The sequence below is a fragment of the Bombina bombina genome, chromosome 1, assembly GCF_027579735.1.
Source record: "Bombina bombina isolate aBomBom1 chromosome 1, aBomBom1.pri, whole genome shotgun sequence".
NCBI classification, from domain to species: domain Eukaryota; kingdom Metazoa; phylum Chordata; class Amphibia; order Anura; family Bombinatoridae; genus Bombina; species Bombina bombina.
Window position 1 is genome coordinate 1,244,274,146 of NC_069499.1, and position 19,471 is coordinate 1,244,293,616.

The window sequence follows — 19,471 nt, forward strand, 5'->3', positions numbered from 1 at the left end:
GACCTGAAGGATGTGTATCTTCATGTTCCCATCCACAGGGATCATCACCAGTTACTGAGATTCCTGAGGGAAGTGACACTTAACAGCTTTGCTGGGAAGCTCTTTGCCTCCTCCTGCTGGCCAGGAGTGAATATCCCACTAGTAATTGGAATGACATTGTGGACTCTCCATGTCTGTAAAGAAAGAAATTTATCAGGTAGACATTTTTTTTTGTACAACCAAAACACACCACTTTTTCTTGTGGGCAATTGAGGGACATCCAAAAAATTAATCAGAGATCTGATCTCTGGCTAGTTTTCTGAGCACTAATTGCTACCGCAAGCTCATGGTAACAATAACCAGCCTCTTGTAATGGCTGGTTATTTATAACATGCCCGTAAACAAGCGAATTTGCCCATTTGCAGGCGTGTGATAAATTAGAACTTCACTAGTTATCTAGTCCTTATTGCTTTCTGGCTGCAGTAGATGCTGTAGATCATTACAAAAGCTAGTCACACACACAGGTCGTATCGTTCCTCAGAAAGCTGACTGTGCTTCATGTGTAGTTTGAAGAAAAAAGAAAGAAAACATATGCACTTTATGTTTTTGCATTCTTTCCACCTAAGTGACCTTTTTGTTATCTGTGCACAGCTTAACTATACATGTGGATTGTAACTAATTGTAGCATTTGTTTTATGACCAGCTGTGACCTGACTGTAATTTTTATCTTTTCTTCTATGTATGTGTTGCTATTTCAGGCCTAGTTTTAGAGTTTGGCGGTAGCCGTGAAAACCAGCGTTTTTAGGCTACCGCCGGTATTTGGAGTCAGTCAGGAAAGGGTCTAAAGCTCACTTTTCAGCCACGACTTTTCCATACCGCAGATCCCCTTACGTCATTTGCGTATCCTATCTTTTCAATGGGATCTTTCTAACTCCGGTATTTAGAGTCGTGGCTGAAGTGAGCGTTAGAAATCTAACGACAAAACTCCAGCCGCAGAAAAAAGTCAGTAGTTAAGAGCTTTCTGGGCTAACGCCAGTTCATAAAGCTCTTAACTACTGTGTTCTAAAGTACACTTTGTTAGGGAGGGCAGTTTAGGGGTTAATACTATTTATTATATGGTTAGTGAGGCAGATTAGGGGTTAATAACTTTATTATAGTAGCGGTGCGGTCCGCTCGGCAGATTAGGGGTTAATAAGTTTAGGCAGGTGGAGGCGACGTTGAGGGGGGCAGATTAGGGGTTAATAAATATAATATAGGGGTCGGCGGTGTTAGGGGCAGCAGATTAGGGGTACATAGCTATAATGTAGGTGGCGGCTCTTTGCGGTCGGCAGATTAGGGGTTAATTATTGTAGGTAGCTGGCTGCGACGTTGTGGTGGGCAGGTTAGGGGTTAATAAATATAATATAGGGGTCGGCGGTGTTAGGGGCAGCAGATTAGGGGTACATAAGTATTACGTAGGTGGCGGTCGGCAGATTAGGGGTTAAAAAAATTTAATCGAGTGTCGGCGATGTGCGGGGGCCTCGGTTTAGGGGTACATAGGTAGTTTATGGGTGTTAGTGTACTTTAGAGCACAGTAGTTAAGAGCTTTATAAACCGGCGTTAGCCCAGAAAGCTCTTAACTACTGACTTTTTTCTGCGGCTGCAGTCTTGTCGTTAGATTTCTAACGCTCACTTCAGACACGACTCTAAATACCGGAGTTAGAAAGATCCCATTGAAAAGATAGGATACGCAATTGACGTAAGGGGATCTGCGGTATGGAAAAGTCGCGGCTGAAAAGTGAGCGTTAGACCCTTTTTTGAATGACTCCAAATACCGGCGGTAGCCTAAAACCAGCGTTAGGAACCTCTAACGCAGGTTTTCACGGTTACCGCCAAAATCCAAATCTAGGCCTTTGGGTTTATTTTACAGGTAAGTATTTAGTTTTAAATAGGAATAATTTATTAAACTATAGTGTAGTGTTAGGTGTAATTGTAACTTCGGTTAGTTTTTATTTTACAGGTAAATTTATCTTTATTTTTTTACTAGGTAGCTATTAAATAGTTAAAATAAATTGAAAGTTGCCTGTAAAATCAAAATAAATCCTAAGTTAGCTACAATATAATTATTATTTATATTGTAGCTATATTAGGCTTTATTTTAAAGGTAAGTATTTAGTTTTAAATAGGATTAATTTAGTTAATAAGAGAAATATTATATTACTAAACACTATTTATTTAATTAATATTTAAGTTAGGGGGTGTTAGGGTTAGTGTTTAATAATTTTATTACAGTGGCGGCGGTGTAGGGGGGGGCAGGATAGGGGTTAATAAATTTATTATAGGTGGCGACGGTGTAGGGGGGGCAGATTAGGGGTTAATAAGTTTAATATAGGTTGCGGTGTCCGGGAGCGGCGGTTTAGGGGTTAAACTATGTATTTAGTTGTGGCGAGGTCCGGGATCCGCAGGATAGTGGTTAATAACTTTATTATAGGTGGCGGCGGTATGGGGGGCAGGATAGGGGTTACTAGGTATTATGTAGGTGGCGGCGGAGTCCATGAGCGGCGGTTTAGGGGTTAATACATTTATAAGAGTTGCGGTGGGGTCTAGGAGCAGTGGTTTAGGGGTTAATAACTTTATTTAGTTGCGGGGGGCTCTGGGGGTGCCAGTATAGGGGGTAGAACAGTGTAGTTTAGTGTGGGTGCTTAGTGACAGCTTGTCAATAAAGCTGTCAAAAAGCCGAAGAGCAGCGAGATCGGATGAGTGATAACTATCACAGTCCGCTGCTCATCGCCCCGTACTTGGTGCGCGGCTTTTGGACAGCTTTATTGATAACTTTGGCGAGATTTTTCAGGTCCGCAGCGGCGATGGTAGGCGAGCTTAGGCGGGCGTATTGGGCCGGCGAAGGCAGGTAAAAGTAGACACGTTGATAACTAGAGGCCAATGTGTTTAAACATAGGGCATAGTACAGTCTAGAGTACATCTAGTTCTGGACTGTAGGACTTCTGATAGCCATTGATAGAAGACCTTTTATTGAAGTGCCATTATGGATTAGAGCATGTAATATTTCAACTTTAATGGCCCTTTAATGTTGGTTATGCATATGCACCCTAGTTCTGTAACTACTTTCCTATTGGCAGCTTTCATAGAAGCCATTAATGACAGTTGGGGGAATAGAATGAGTGTTTGATTTGATGCTTTAGTTTGTAGTGAAGTATTTTAAATTGTCTCCTTTCTTTTCGTGGTTTTGTTTGTTTTAAACATGCCCACAGCCTGTAGACAGGTTTCTAGAAGAGTAAAAACTTTAACTCTGTTAAAAAGATGAGGATGTCTGTATCTGTGTAGTGTAGTTCCTAGCCAGTGATATTGCTACCTTTGCAATGTATTTCTTATCTCTTGCTATTTTTGTTATGTTGTGAACTTGTGACTTTTTAATCTCTTGCTTGCAAAGTTGTTAAAAGGGAAATTAAACACCTTGTAATTTTAACAGAAAATGTTTAGTTAGGTGTAGTAAACCAAGTTTGCAATATTCTTTCATTAATTAGTCAGCCCCCTTTTCATGTAATTTATCTATGACAAATTTAGATTTTCTATTTTTAATAACTGGAAATGCACCCTGATGACTTCTCAAGGCTAACACTGCTTCAGCAAATAACAACTGCTAAGTGCTAAACAGTTCACTTTATACTAACAACATGAATGTGGCTAGCTTTGTATTATCCTTAAAGGGACACTGAACCCAAATTTTTTATTTCGTGATTCAGATAGAGCATGCAATTTTAAGCAGCTTTCTAATATACTCCTATTATCAAATTTTCTTGATTCTCTTGCAATCTTTATTTGCATCTAAGTTATTTTTTTGGTTCAGCACTTGTTTATTGGTCGGTTAATTCAATCCATCAATCAGCAAGAACAACCCAGTTTGTTCACCAAAAATGAGCCGTCATCTAAACTTACATTCTTGCTTTTCAAATAAAGAAGCCAACGGCTAGATTTAGAGTTCTGCAGCCTAAGGGGTGCGTTAGCTACGCATGCTTTTTCCCCCCCGCACCTTTTAAATACCGCTGGTATTTAGAGTTCACAGAAGGGCTGCATTAGGCTCCAAAAAGGGAGAGTAGAGCATAATTTACCGCCACTGCAACTCTCAATACCAGCGGTGCTTACGGACACGGCCAGCTTAAAAAACGTGCTCGTGCACGATTCCCCCATAGGAAACAATGGGACCGTTTGAGCTGAAAAAAAACCTAACACCTGCAAAAAAGCAGCGTTCAGCTCCTAACGCAGCCCCATTGTTTCCTATGGGGAAACACTCCCTAAGTCTGCACCTAACACCCTAACATGTACCCCGAGTCTAAACACCCCTAACCTTACACTTATTAACCCCTAATCTGTCGCCCCCGCTATCGCTGATCCCTGCATTTTATTATTAACCCCTAATCTGCCTCTCCGTACACCGCCGCAACCTACGTTATCCCTATGAACCCCTAATCTGCTGCCCCTAACCCCCGCCGACCCCTATATTATATTTATTACCCCCTAATCTGCCCCTCCCAACGTCGCCGCTACCTACCTACAATTATTAACCCCTAATCTGCCGACCGGACCTCATCGCTGCTCTAATAAATGTATTAACCCCTAAAGCTAAGTCTAACCCTAACCCTAACACCCCCCTAAGTTAAATATAATTTTTTTCTAACGAAATAAAATAAATCTTATTAAATAAATTATTCCTATTTAAAGCTAAATACTTACCTGTAAAATAAACCCTAAATAGTTACCATATAATTAATAATTATATTGTAGCTATTTTAGGATTAATATTTATTTTATAGGCAATTTTGTATTTATTTTAACCAGGTATTTAATAGCTACCTAGTTAAAATAATTACAAAATTACATGTAAAATAAATCCTAACCGAAGTTACAATTACACCTAAAACTACACTATCAATAAATAAATTAAATACAAATACCTACAAATAAATACAAATAAATACACTAACTAAAGTACAAAAAATAAAAAAAAACTAAGTTACAAAAAATAAAAAAATAATTTACAAACATTATAAAAATATTACAACAATTTTAAGCTAATTACACCTACTCTAAGCCCCCTAATAAAATAACAAAGCCCCCCAAAATAAAAAATGCCCTACTCTATTCTAAAATAAAAATTGAAAAGCTCTTTTACCTTACCAGCCCTTAAAAGGGCCTTTTGCAGGGCATGCCCCAAAGAATTCTGCTCTTTTGTCTGTAAAAAAAAACCATACAATACCCCCCCAACATTACAACCCACCACCACATACCCCTAATCTAACCAAAACCCCCCTTAAATAAACTTAACACTAAGCCCCTGAAGATCTTCCTACCTTATCTTCACGCCAGGTATCACCGATCTGTCCAGAAGAGGATCCGAAGTCTTCCTCCTATCCGGGCGATGACTTCATCCAAGCGGGGGCTGAAGAGGTCCATCATCCAGCTGAAGTCTTCATCCAAGCGGGGGCTGAAGAGGTCCATCATCCAGCTGAAGTCTTCATCCAAGCGGGGGCTTAAGAGGTCCAGCATCCGGCTGAAGTCTTCTATCAAGCGGCATCTTCAATCTTCTTTCTTCCGGACCAACTTCATCCCGCCGACGTGGAACATCCTTCCTCCACGACGAACTCCCGACGAATGAAGGTTCCTTTAAGGGATGTCATCCAAGATGGTGTCCCTCGAATTCCGATTGGCTGATAGGATTCTATCAGCCAATTGGAATTAAGGTAGGAAAATTCTGATTGGCTGATTGAATTGAAAATTCTTGTGTCTTCTTGATACACTATAGCTTTTACAAAATTACTGTATTCAATGTAATCTGGATTTATTCTTACAAAATTATTATGAAAGCTATAGATGATGCTTTTTAAAAGTGAAAGTATCTAATTCTCAACACTCCTGATTCATACCCAGAAAGTGTGCTACACTAACAGTCAGCTGGAGACTGAGAGGCCCAACCTGCTTTGATTGCACTTCCACATAGTGCAAATCCTTTGTTAGTAGCCACTCTTCTAGTAGATTTTTAAAATGCTTTTAGATTTCTGCACCATTAGGTTCTTTGTTTTATTTATAGAAACTATTCCAGCAAGCCCAATCCACTAGAAGAGTAGCAGACTTGTAGACGTTATGAACTTTCACATTTTTATTATTATTGTTATTATTATTATTATTATTATTATTATTTCTTAACACATCACCAGTATCAACTTTATTTTTTTCCCTTTCATATATTTTTCATTTTTTTAATTTTCTTTCTGGACTTTTTTTATTGTGTATCATCACATTGAATATCACTTTTTGTTGTCATACTATTTACCAAGCACTTCAATTTCATACATATCTATATAACCATCTTTGAGTACAGCACCCTCTACTTTTCTTCTCTTCTTTTGAAGAGATAGTTCTGTTCCAAATAATAAACAATCTATTCAAACAGTCTCCTCATCCCTTCAAATCACCTGCCATTTCTGTTATATGTTGTTGAAGTTGAGCTATTTCATTACGTGTGTGCATTGCATATCTTCTATTGTATCCATGTGAGTACAATCCACTCACTCACTGATATTTTTTTTTGTTTGAATAATCTAATATAAAACATTTTATAAAAAAATTGTCTGGTCTCTGGTGCTTTATTTGCTTAATCCTATAGTATATATATATATATATATATATATATATATATATACACATATATATCTATAAATAAACTTAATGATGTTTACCTTTATAGAGAACACACAAGACTATCTAATTAAACCTAATATTAAAACTTTTAATCTGTTAAAAATCTTCAGTCTCTGGCATTACTATTTCATGCAATTTCCCTTCACAAACAACTTACATTAAAAACTTACATAAAAATATATATTTGGGGGCAGAGCGTGCGCGCGTACTGAATGGCCGACACCAACCTAGAGCTCCTGCAGTGGCATTGACGGGGCTCTCCCTAAGGCTCCTTAAAACTCAGTGGAGTGCACGACACTGGCTCCTAACTGCAGGGTAATGGTCTAGAGATCCCGTAACTGCCTTCCCAGCACTGTAACTAACACAGGGATGTTGCTACACTGAATGCAACAGAGGCCGCAGTTGAAGCCTACTTTTATTTTGGCCCATGCTTAGCGTGGTGAAGACGCACGCTGGAACACTGTGACCGGAGGTTAAATATAGCCTCTTGTATTAAAACAGACGACTCCTAAGCAGCAAAGCGGTCCTGACAAAGTTACCTATGAAGGTCCGGTAAGCTGTCCACCAATGTGACACACTTAACATAACCGCCATCTTTATCATATGCTCATAAGAGCTAATACTCTCTTTATGTCTTAAAAGGATAACCATGCCAACAGATCCCCAAATACCTTACATTAGCTTCAAGATTGCTCATCTTGGGGGCACTATGTGGATATCATAATATTGCGCTTTACAGTGCATAACATTTATTGAATGCTGAGCTCCTCCACATACTGAACTCTGTGATATTAAACACATTGGGGTGAGTGGTATCAGACCTGCTGCTGAGGGGACAATATCGAGACATATATATAAAATCTTTTATTATCTTGCTAATATGGCACAGCGCAGAACCAATAAGACTGACAAGAACTTCAAACCTCACATAGCGGCTAACTCTGTTAATGCCTTTTTTTAAAGCGCGGATAATAAGAAAAAGAAACTGATCCACCACAAGCTTATAGTGAGGATGAGGACCTGTCAGATAACCCTGATACTACACAGCCAACTACTTCCCCTCTTAGTCCGCATTCACGCTCAGACGACGGCTTAGTGACACTAAAGGCTATGCAGGCCCTTATTATCCAGGTTAAATCTTGTATTAAAACTGAGTGCGCTGAGCTGAAAAAATATATAAATGAGTTGGGATATAGGGTTGAAACCCTTGAAGATAACAGGAATGAGATACTCAAAGAAATGTCTGACATGTCCCATACCATAGAGGAACAGCAAAATCAGATCTACGACCTAGAGAACAAAATGGACGATATTGAAAAAAGGACAAGAAGGAACAATCTTCGAATATGAGGTGTCCCTGAATCAGTTAATGGCGAAGATATCCCAGAACATCTTCAGAAACTATTTCAATCCCTAGCTATCTCTAACCAATAAGTGATTAATGCTATACCCCTCGAAAGAGCTCACAGATCCCTGTGGCACAAGCCCAGCGAAAATCAACCCCCAAGGGACATTATAATATGCTTCTCAAGCTACAGAGATAGGGAGAAAATATTCCAGATGGCACGAACACAACCCAACTTCTCATACCTGGGTGCAAAAATCCAAATCTATCAAGATCTTTCCGCCAGAACGCTTCTACTCAGAAAAAAAATTGCCCCTTTTACCACCCACCTTTGATCTCTCAAGATCCCATATAGGTGGGGTTTCCCTGTGTCCCTACAAATCATTAAAAATGGAAAGCGCTTTGAATGCACATCCCCAGAGAACTTCTCTCAACTCTTGGACATTCCTGCTCTAGAAGCTATAATCCCTGTATCTCCTAAACCCACAGCACCCCAGCCAAAACCTCAGAGGATACTTTGGTCTTAAGTCATCAGTAAGCAGAACAGAAAGAAGCTTTGCACCGATCCTGTCATTCCGGTGGACTCCACTGGAAAAGTGACAACTTGATTATGTACCCTGTGATGTCGTGAGTATATGGTTCCACACACCCACTTTGGGACAGTATTTAGTACTCATTTGTACTGACTTTCACCACTACTGAACATTGTCACCAACCGTCTAGAGACTCCCACTTTTAAATAGCCAGATCCCTGCCTCTTTTCAATGAGTTTCTGCCTTAACTGAGAGACAATGTCATGTTATGTTACATTATATAATATGTTATCCACTTAGCCCTTTGTTGTGGGCTTATAATTACTTGCTCCCGGCCTGTCGGGGGGGGGGGGGCTCTGCCGAGCCACTATTTCCCCTCTCTCCCTCTCTTACTTAGTTCTTACTTTTCTGGAATTTCACCGACTGATAGACTTTGTGCTATCAGAGGTACTAAACTGATCTTTCTACCCTCTTTCCACTCTATTTCTACCTCCCTCTTTCTCTTTTTTCCTATTTCTTTCTCTTTTTGTTTATTTGTTTAAAGTTTAAAGTGTATTTTGGTTTTCCTTTCCTTTTTGTTTTTGTTCTATTTGGTGCGTTTCCTTATATACAGGACACAACAAGGTTATTTTGCAGTAAGTTAATTTAACCTCACCAGCCTATTCTCATTAGATTATCGACACTTACGGCAAAATGTCTGAACACAACCAACCCAGCCAGTTTAGACTGTCTACACAAAATGTTAAGGGATTCCTTTCCCCACAAAAGCGCTCTATAGCCTTTCACGACTTTTATATAAAGAAAATTTATATCATCATGTTCCAAGAGACCCATTTAAAAAAAACTAATGAACCCTCACTCTCAAAACTTTATTATGACCAACACTTCCTAAGCTCAGGCCCGACAAAGCATAACAGGGTTTGTATCTCCTTTAGGAAGGGCACTGATTTGTACTACTTAATAAATATTCGGATATAGAGGATCGTTTTTTAGTTTTAACAGGATTGTACTTTAGCAGACAAATTACCTTGGTCAACATTTATGTACCTATCTGCCCCAAGCCCTCTTTTTTTCGTAAAGTTATCAATCAGATTATAGATATATCGAAAGGCCCTGTGTTCCTGGGTGGTGACTTTAACTTTCCACTCAATCCATCACTTGACACATCCACATTCACAGATAAAGGCAATTTGGCAGGCCATGCGCATTATCCCTTTTTTTGATACCTGGAGAGCCACCCACCCAGTCACCAAGGACTTCACCTTTTTCTTAAATCCTCAATGCTCATACACATGGTTAGATTATATTCTCTGCGAGCAACACATGCTTACCTCACTCACAGACTCCAGGCTATATCACACCACTTGGTCGGTTCATAACATGGTCTGCACCACTTTCCTGTGGTCTGCTAAACTTAGATACCAACAAGGTTGGAGATTAAATGACCACATATTCCTTGATCCCTTAATAAAAATGGATTTAGCAGAAAATACATCTGAATTTTTTTCTTTCAATGACCCTTTAGCAACTTCTGCAACTAACAACTGGGAGGCATATACAGTGGGGCAAAAAAGTATTTAGTCAGCCACCAATTGTGCAAGTTCTCCCACTTAAGAAGATGAGAGTGGCCTGTAATTTTCATCATAGGTATACCTCAACTATAAGAGACAAAATGTGGAAACAAATCCAGACAATCACATTGTCTGATTTGGAAAGAATTTATTTGCAAATTATGGTGTAAAATAAGTATTTGGTCCCCTACAAACAAGCAAGATTTTTGACTCTCACAGACCTGTATCTTATTCTTTAAGAGGCTCCTCTGTCCACTCATTATCTGTATTAATGGCACCTGTTTGAACTTGTTATCAGTATAAAAGACACCTGTCCACAACCTCAAACAGTCACACTCCAAACTCCACTATGGTGAAGACCAAAGAGCTGTCGAAGGACACCAGAAACAAAATTGTAGACCTGCACCAGGCTGGGAAGACTGAATCTGCAATAGGCAAGCAGCTTGGTGTGAAGAAATCAAATGTGGGAGCAATAATTAGAAAATGGAAGACATACAAGACCACTGATAATCTCCCTTGATCTGGGGCTCCACGCAAGATCTCACCCCGTGGGGTCAAAATGATCACAAGAACAGTGAGCAAACATCCCAGAACCACACGGGGGGACCTAGTGAATGACCTGCAGAGAGCTGGGACCAACGTAACAAAGGCTAACATCAGTAACACACTATGCCGCTAGGCACTCAGATCCAGCAGTGCCAGACGTGTCCCCCTGCTTAAGCCAGTACATGTCCGGGCCCATCTGAAGCATGCTAGAGAGCATTTGGATGATCCAGAAGCAGATTGGGAGAATGTCATATGGTCAGATGAAACCAAAGTAGAACTGTTTGGTAGAAACACAACTCGTCGTGTTTGGAGGAGAGAGAATGCTGAGTTGCAACCAAAGAACACCATACCTACTGTGAAGCATGGGGGTGGCAACATCATGCTTTGGGGCTGTTTCTCTGCAAAGGGAACAGGATGACTGATCCATGTACATGAAAGAATGAATGGGGCCATGTATCGTGAGATTTTGAATGCAAACCTCCTTCCATCAGCAAGGGCATTGAAGATGAAACGTGGCTGGGTCTTTCAGCATGACAATGATCCCAAACACACCGCCCAGGCAATGAAGGAGTGACTTCATAAGAAGCATTTCAAGGTCCTGGAGTGGCCTAGCGAGTCTCCAGATCTCAACCCCATAGAAAACCTTTGGAGGGAGTTGAAAGTCTGTGTTGCCCAGCGACAGCTCCAAAACATCACTGCTCTAGAGGAGATCTGCATGCAGGAATGGGTCAACATACCAGCAACAGTGTGTGACAACCTTGTGAAGACCTACAGAAAAAGTTTGACCTCTGTCATTGCCAACAAAGGATATATAACAAAGTATTGAGATGAACTTTTGATATTGACCAAATACTTATTTTCCACCATAATTTGCAAATAAATTATTTCCAAATCAGACAATGTGATTGTCTGGATTTGTTTCCACATTTTGTCTCTAATAGTTGAGGTATAACTATGATGAAAATTACAGGCCTCTCTCATCTTCTTATGTGGGAGAACTTGCACAATTGGTGGCTGACTAAATACTTTTTTGCCCCACTGTAAGTGTTACATGAGGGGGGTGATTATGGGACATACACTAAAGCAACATAAACAGATAGCAGGTCAGTTTATCTCACTAACCTCATTAAAACAATACCTAGTCAAGAACGCCCATATGAGGGCTCTCACGTCCAAGTCAATTTTTTTTATTGAAAGTAATAAGGCTGGGTGCCTCTTGGCCAGATCTTTGAAGAAAAAAAGATATAAAACTTACATAGCTAAAATAACAGATTCCAGCGGAACAACCTATACAAATAATGCTGATATTGTTAACCAATTTGCAAAGTATTATTCCTCTTTATATAACCTACCTACCCCAGATTTAGACACTAAGCTTAATCGAATAAACAACTACCTGAACCATGTTAAGCTCCCCACACTATCCAAAATAGAATGTGAAGCATTAGACAAAGAATTCTCCACCTAGGAAATCCTTTCTGCCATCAAACATCTCCCCCAAGGTAAAGTCCTGGCCGACAATGGGTTTACCCCTAAATTTTATCATATGTTCAAATCCCTCTTATTCCTCCATCCACTAAACATGTACAATTCTATCGACCAAAACTGTCAATTGCCACCAACTCTGCTTGAAGCCACAATATCCGTCATTCCTAAACCGGATAAGCCCCCTGATAGGTCTCTAACTACCGCCCCATCTCTTTAATAAACATTAATATTAAATTATACGCCAAACTGTTAGCTGTGAGAATAAATAAGCTCCTTCCCTCACTCATACATACTGATCAGGTCAGATTTATCCCGGGGAGGGAGGCTAAAGAGAATACTATCCGAGTTCTGCATACTCTAATCTCTTCCTCTACCTCTAAAATGCCCTTAGCTCTTCTTTCTACAGATACCGAAAAACCCTTCGACAGGGTGGATTGGTATTTCCTTTGGTCCACTTTGTCGAAGTTTGGGTTCTCTAAGATGCTGATCTCCCATATAAAAGCTCTCTATCATAACCCTACAGCACACATTAATGCTAATAATACACTTTCACAGAAGATCTATATTAGAAATGGCATGCGCCAGGGGTGCCCTCTCTCGCCATTGTTGCTACTTGTGCATTTGTAAATGAGAATCCTCAGCTCTGGTTTCCATGCTATCTGTATGACATGATCGTTTAAAACTAAAACTCGATGACTTCCGGTGGGCGGGACTTCTGGATGGAAGCAAGCTACAAGAGCTCTGCTACTACCAGCCAAATAAGTGGCTTTTTCCAAAATACTGAGAGACCATCTAGACCCCCACATCACACATCAATACATTAATTGTGTAGGGTGCTCCATCGGCCCTAGCCCCGGTCGCAGCACAAGGCTAAGAAGGCAATTTGGCGCCGTGGCATTTGCTCTGCTGCCACGTTGTACATAGTTCTATGCCTGCATACTATCATCTTCCTTCCCGCAATGGAATTGTCCAACGCTGAAGAAGCAGCGGCCAACAACTACATTTTTGCTGAAATAAAGGCCATGCTCCTGCCCAGACTGGACAGACTACTTTCGTCCTGCACGGATCTCTACACAATGGTGAGGATACCGGAGCGGACTTCCCGCCCCAAGAAATCTGTGCCCAGTCGGCAGGGATCTGCCTCACAGTTTTTGACTATCGCTACTGAGTCCCAGGCCAAGGGAACGGATAACAACTTCATGACCGCAGCTCCTTCACAGACTGGGAGGTAGGCACCGACATTGATGACCGAGATATCTCCCACGTGCCTCAGCCTGTGAGAGCATGTCAAAATACACAGACCTTCTCTAGCGACTATACTAGACATGGGCCTCAGTGACAGATCCATCAGCCAAGGCATATGGAGAGCTCGCAGGGGCGACAGATATGGTCGCAGCTGTATGGCCCATTCCCACCCGACATTGACTTTCTGAACTTAAAGAACCTCTACTGTAAATCGCAACAAAGAGCGGATAAAATCAACAAGGGCACAGGGGACGCAGTGTCGGTGCAGAGCATCGGGGCAACGGGCGCTGTGCCTCTGCTGCAGTGTGACTCTGACACACACTTGCTCGTTCAAGAGTTACTGGAGGATGCATGCTGCCAAGGTGGGTGTCTGCTGCGGGGAAGTGGATCAGTGGCAACTATGCTCAAGCTCCTGAAACACAGGGAGGACATGGTGCTAACTACCCATGGAGCAGAGGGAATTGGCTGATGAGACAGATGTTGATGTGTTTACTTTTTGGATAAACTTGTCGACTGGTCTATTGCTTCTTTGATGGTTCTTTTTGAATGTTGGGCACATGTGAGTCTTGTTTGTTGAAGAACGACATGCCAAGTTTTCTGAGCAGGTTCATCAGAAAATGCTGCAGCAACGGCCTTTCAAGGCAAACCCCTTTTGCAAACAAAGGACTTACATCAGGGATATTGTTTGGAACTCAATTCTGTATTGATGCTGTGCTGTATTAACGTTAGCATTACAATGTACTTAAACACACATGATTTTTGGTTTCACCAAATATTCCTTGATTACTTTTCAGTTGTAGTTATGTTGTAGCTTTTGCGTGTCATGTTCTTTTTTGCAATAACTTGACTGTTATTCTGTGTGAAATGATATATCACAGTAAGTCGACGTATGCTGATTCTTCTATCACTTAGACCCATTTATTCTCATCTGACCCCTGATAACATTATTATAAAAGCGCTGGAGCTGTAAATGTGCAAAAAAAAACAGAACGGCTTTTCCTTGGTGTTGACAAGTTGCAATTTATGGCATTTTTGAATCTCCTATAGAATCTTTGTTGCTTTGTCAAGTATAATACCTGCTATACTATACTGCTGATTTATGTGTGGTGTGGATGAACAGAATTCCTTGTATTACATTAATCATAAGGTTCTTGGAATGTCTATGATTTTTGCGTGAGCTGAGTTATGTGGATCAGATAAGACCTGTTTACTCCTACTAAGAACTCTGTTAATTCAGAGTGAGTTTGTATGCTGATTTATATTTATCTTAAGGCAGCTCTACTAGCACCATTTTCAGTGTATCTCAGTTAAATATATTACCACAATCAGTGATTAGCTCTAACAATGTTGGTGTTGTACCAAATGCTGTAGCCTATAAACATGCATATATCAGGTATATTTATTAAGAAAACATCGAGTATTCACATACATGCATTATCAGGGTAACTATTTAAGCAGGTAATGATATACTATTTATCAGTAGCACTCTGTTCAGTACTAGGTTTTGGAAACTAACATCATGATCACAGCTACCACTATTTTTCCTAGATGTATCCTTGGAATGAAAAAGTTTTTGCAAACCGTGGTCTAAACACAGGTACCAGCTCCTTCAGTGAACTATAGCCACACATGTTTAATTATTCTAAGCAGCCCCTGAATATGCATATTCCACTCATATATACCAAGAGACTAATAGATATTCACATAAATGCAATGTCACGGCAGCCATATTTACTTATTCAGGCGGCCACACTCCCCATAAGGGGTCACCAATTCAGTCAGTCACTAGACAGATATTTACTGAAAGATTCCTACCTGACAGTGCAATTTAGCGGTCAATACATGCTGAGTAATTTGTGTATTGTTACTTCTCATACTTATCTAGCTGGGGTCTAAATAAATAAATATGACTCTTTCATATTAAGGCAGCTACCCACGTACCCCTGCTCCTATTGGGGATCTGTGTTGTTTAGTTTAGTATAAATGTTAAAGTTTAGTAAGTTTTATTTTCTTTACTTTGTTAAGTGCTGTCCTGTTTATTATGGTTTATGTTACTCAATTAATATAAAAAACTAAGAAGTGCAGGTGCAATATGAGATAGTAATCAATTAATTGTGGTATACCCTCACTGCATGGATTATTCCATGTTATCTCAATGCCTTAATCTCAAAATGACCGGCTACATGTGCGCTATGCTTTATGAATAGAAACTGACGTTTTTCTTTGTATTTTATGTCAGCAAATGTTTCACTACTGATACTGTATCGATACTCAACATGTTGTGTACGCACGTGATTAATTGTACCTGTACCTCTTCAATAAACAGAATTTAAAAAAACTAAAAACTAAAACTCACCGGATATTTTATATATTTGTTGATGGAGCAAAGATAATACATGTGCTGCTGTAATCTTTACACGGATGGATCTAAGTAAATGATAACTGGCATTCTCATTTACAAATGCGCAAGTAGCGTAAGAGTTGCACATGCACATTCCATAGCAATTAGTTAGTTCAGAGCACGGGAGCGTGCAGGTCCTATTTAACATGGTGAGCAGATGATTGGCTAAAACTTATGTCAATCAAAGCTGCCCCTGTGAAAAATTTAGAGAGAGGCTGATTATAACAGTGTACTGTTACTGAAATAAAATTGAAGTTACTAAGTGAAAAGATGTTTTTTATATTATATAAGCATATCGATGTGCTAGTTAAGGTAAGAGCTTCTACCATATGTTTAACACTAGATACGAATTTACCATCACTTTAATCTTAGCAGAAACAAATTTTAAATTACTTTCAAGATGGTATTTAACCCCTCTCCGCCTACATAGTATCTTCCCCAGCTCCTCCTCATTGTGTTGGAGACACTGTGGAGATACAGGCACCCTTTCCAACATCTGGTGGTTTTGTGCCCTTCTCCAAACATACTGGGACAGTATAAATAAACATGTTGCTGTTAATTTAGGGAGTCCCATAAAATTCACTCCAATTATGGTTCTTCTGAACGATATCCCAAATGTCACTTGCATTTATAGATGGAAACTACTTCATTGCATGCTTAACTGTGCCAGACGCTTGATACCCAGGTTCTGGCAGAAAGTGTTTATCCCCACATACTCTATGTGGGTTAGGGAGGTAAGCCATGTACTTGAATTAGAAAGAATACACTATACGTTCATAGGTAAACAAGACTTTATTGCTGATGTTATATTTATCTGGGAACAAAGTATATAGATTCATTATAATGATAAGTGTTCAATTAATATTATGTTAGATGTATGATGATTGTAGGCTAAAACATATCAGGATTCTGAAAGCATCTGTGCTATTGAAAAACTGAGAAAGGAATCACTAAATTGTATAAAAGGGTCTTGATGTTGGTATTACTGATTAGTTTATGGTTGATGTTGGTTTCTGTACAATTGTGCCGCTGTATTTTTATTTGTAATCTTGTTTGGAAAACAATAAAAATTATTTAATGGAAAAATATATATTTATTCACATTATTCTGTTCTGCACAGCAAAACTTAAATCCCTTCCCCAAAAAGTGTCATTGCATTTGTTGTATGCAGAGGAACTTATAGAGCATTTTTGTTGTGTGTGTGTGTGAGAGAGAGAGATAGGCCGATTTATCAAATGTCTGGCGGACATGATCCACTGTAGTGATCATGTCTGCCAGACATCCATAAATGCTGACAGAGTATGCTGGTGAACTGCTTGTGCAATGCCGCCCTCTGCAGATTTGTGGCCAATCGATCACTAGCAGGGGGTGTCAATCAACCCGATCGTATTTGATAGGGCGGATTCATGTCCGCAGCCTCAGAGGTGGCGGGCCAGTTAAGGAGCAGGGGTTTTAAGACAGCTGCTTCTTAACTCCATTTTCTGGTGAGCCTGAAGGCTCAAGTGGAAACAGGGGTATTTGGCCTTATTCGGGCCATGATAAATTAGCCCCATAGACTTAACTGTGTGAATATGTGCAAATATATATGATACATGTGTGTCTGGTCAAATTATTTGTGTGTCTCTATTTGCCTTTATTTAGTGTTCCTGTGATAAAAGTGATTTACAAAAGATGTCAATAGTCAATGTTAAGTTTATGTGTCTGTCAGTGTGTGGTTTCCTGTCAGTATCTTAGTGTATGAGTATGAGGGAGTATGTCTCTTTAATTATGATTGTCTTTGTGGGCAACTGTGAATATGTATTAACTTGTGCTTCTCTGATTGTGTGCCTATCAGCATGTTTTTTTAAATTAAAATATGCAGCATAAAAATACCAAAAATTATAGTATACCTCACAAGTCCTAATCATTCTCCAGTGAGAAAAAATGCCCAGCGCCGAGCTTGCACTGCATTATGTCACTGGCACTGTCATGACATGTAGCGGTATGCTCTGGTGACAAAATGCAGTGCATTGAGTCTCTAAAAAATTATCTGTTTAATTTTGAATTGCCCCCTCCTCTGAAAAAAATTCTGCGGAAGCCCATGCTGCAATTAACGCTCAAGTGGGAGTGTTAATTAGCTTACAACTTGTAATCTGGCCCATTATATGACAAATGTATTTGATTAAATTAGATGAACATTTTATTTGTATAAAGCATTTGTTTGTTGTGTGAGATATTTAATATTTGCTGCTCAAAAAAAATGAGTGATGTAGTTAAGTATTCACCTCAGAGAGATAAATTGGTACATGACGGTACTGAAATAAATTTGAAATACAAAATTGGCTGAATGTGAGAGAAAATTACTGTACCTTTCAGCATAATTTCTGTTTTACTATTTTCTTTGACTGATATGCTATTAATTTGGTATTTTCCATGACAAGAAAAAATATATTTAATGAACGTTGTGTCAGGATATCTGCGAGTATTATTAAATAATATATATATGTAAATTATATTTATCTACACATAGATTTATGATAAGACCAAAGACTCATTTTATTTGTGAAACTGTTTGTAAAACAACCCCCTCTCGTTCTGAAGCACAGATTTCAAGAACAAAGGAATTGCTTTCAAAAGTTTCCTGCCTAAGATGTAAAGTTAAAGTCCCTATCAGATCACAAGCCAGAATGTCCCAATTATCCATTTCAAAGGAGGCCTGTGTAAATATTTTTTTTTCCTATCTGAAAAACCAGTTGCTCCGTCTGTAAGGATAATGAAATATACAACCATTCTCAAAATATATAGCTCAACTCATCTAGGTGTAAATTGTCCCTTGCGGAGCTACATACCCATCCTGCCCAGACAAAAGAAAGATTTTTAAAAACATGTGTTCCTTGAAAACATAGAAATCTTAAGGATTTGAAGTTTGGACAAATCATATATATAGTTTTCAAACATTAAATATGTGCCTCAGACTATTAAAAATGAGGTACAAATAAATGGATATGAAATTGTCTGTTTGTATAATATTAAATGTAAATGTCTGCTGTATGGAACAATAACTGCATTGGTATATATAAATATTACCCATTGATTTCTAAATAAACACATTTTTTTTCTTTATTTTCCAGAAATCTAGTGAAAATTACAAGAAAGAACTGATGTGAAGATGAGATTTCTAAACAAGATGCTATAAGTTGACATATAGATCATCATAGATCTTGGGCCCATGTGTTAAACGCGGTTGAGACATGTATTAATAAATAACTATAATATTCATGTATATCTATGATATAAGATGCGACTAGGAAATGAAATATGTGCCAGTATATCAAATGAGCTGATATACAGAATAAGTCAGATTAGACATATATATTTCATTGATTGATACTACTAGTCCCTCAAAAAAATGCAACTTTTAAGGCAGCTTATAAAATATGCTAAATAAAATACTCATGTTTCATCTTAAAATAATCAGAAAAAATGGCACTATATGGTCCCATCTATATTAAAATTGTAAGTGATTGATACAGGAAATTAAAGTATTTGATAAACATTTTTTTTAGATAGTTAAACTGCAGCAATATTTGATGGTAAAACTGCATTTCTGGGTGTCTGCTGACACCTATAGATCAGAGATGGTATCGCAGCCAAACAATAAATAGCTACACAGAGAGGCGTCTCCCAAATA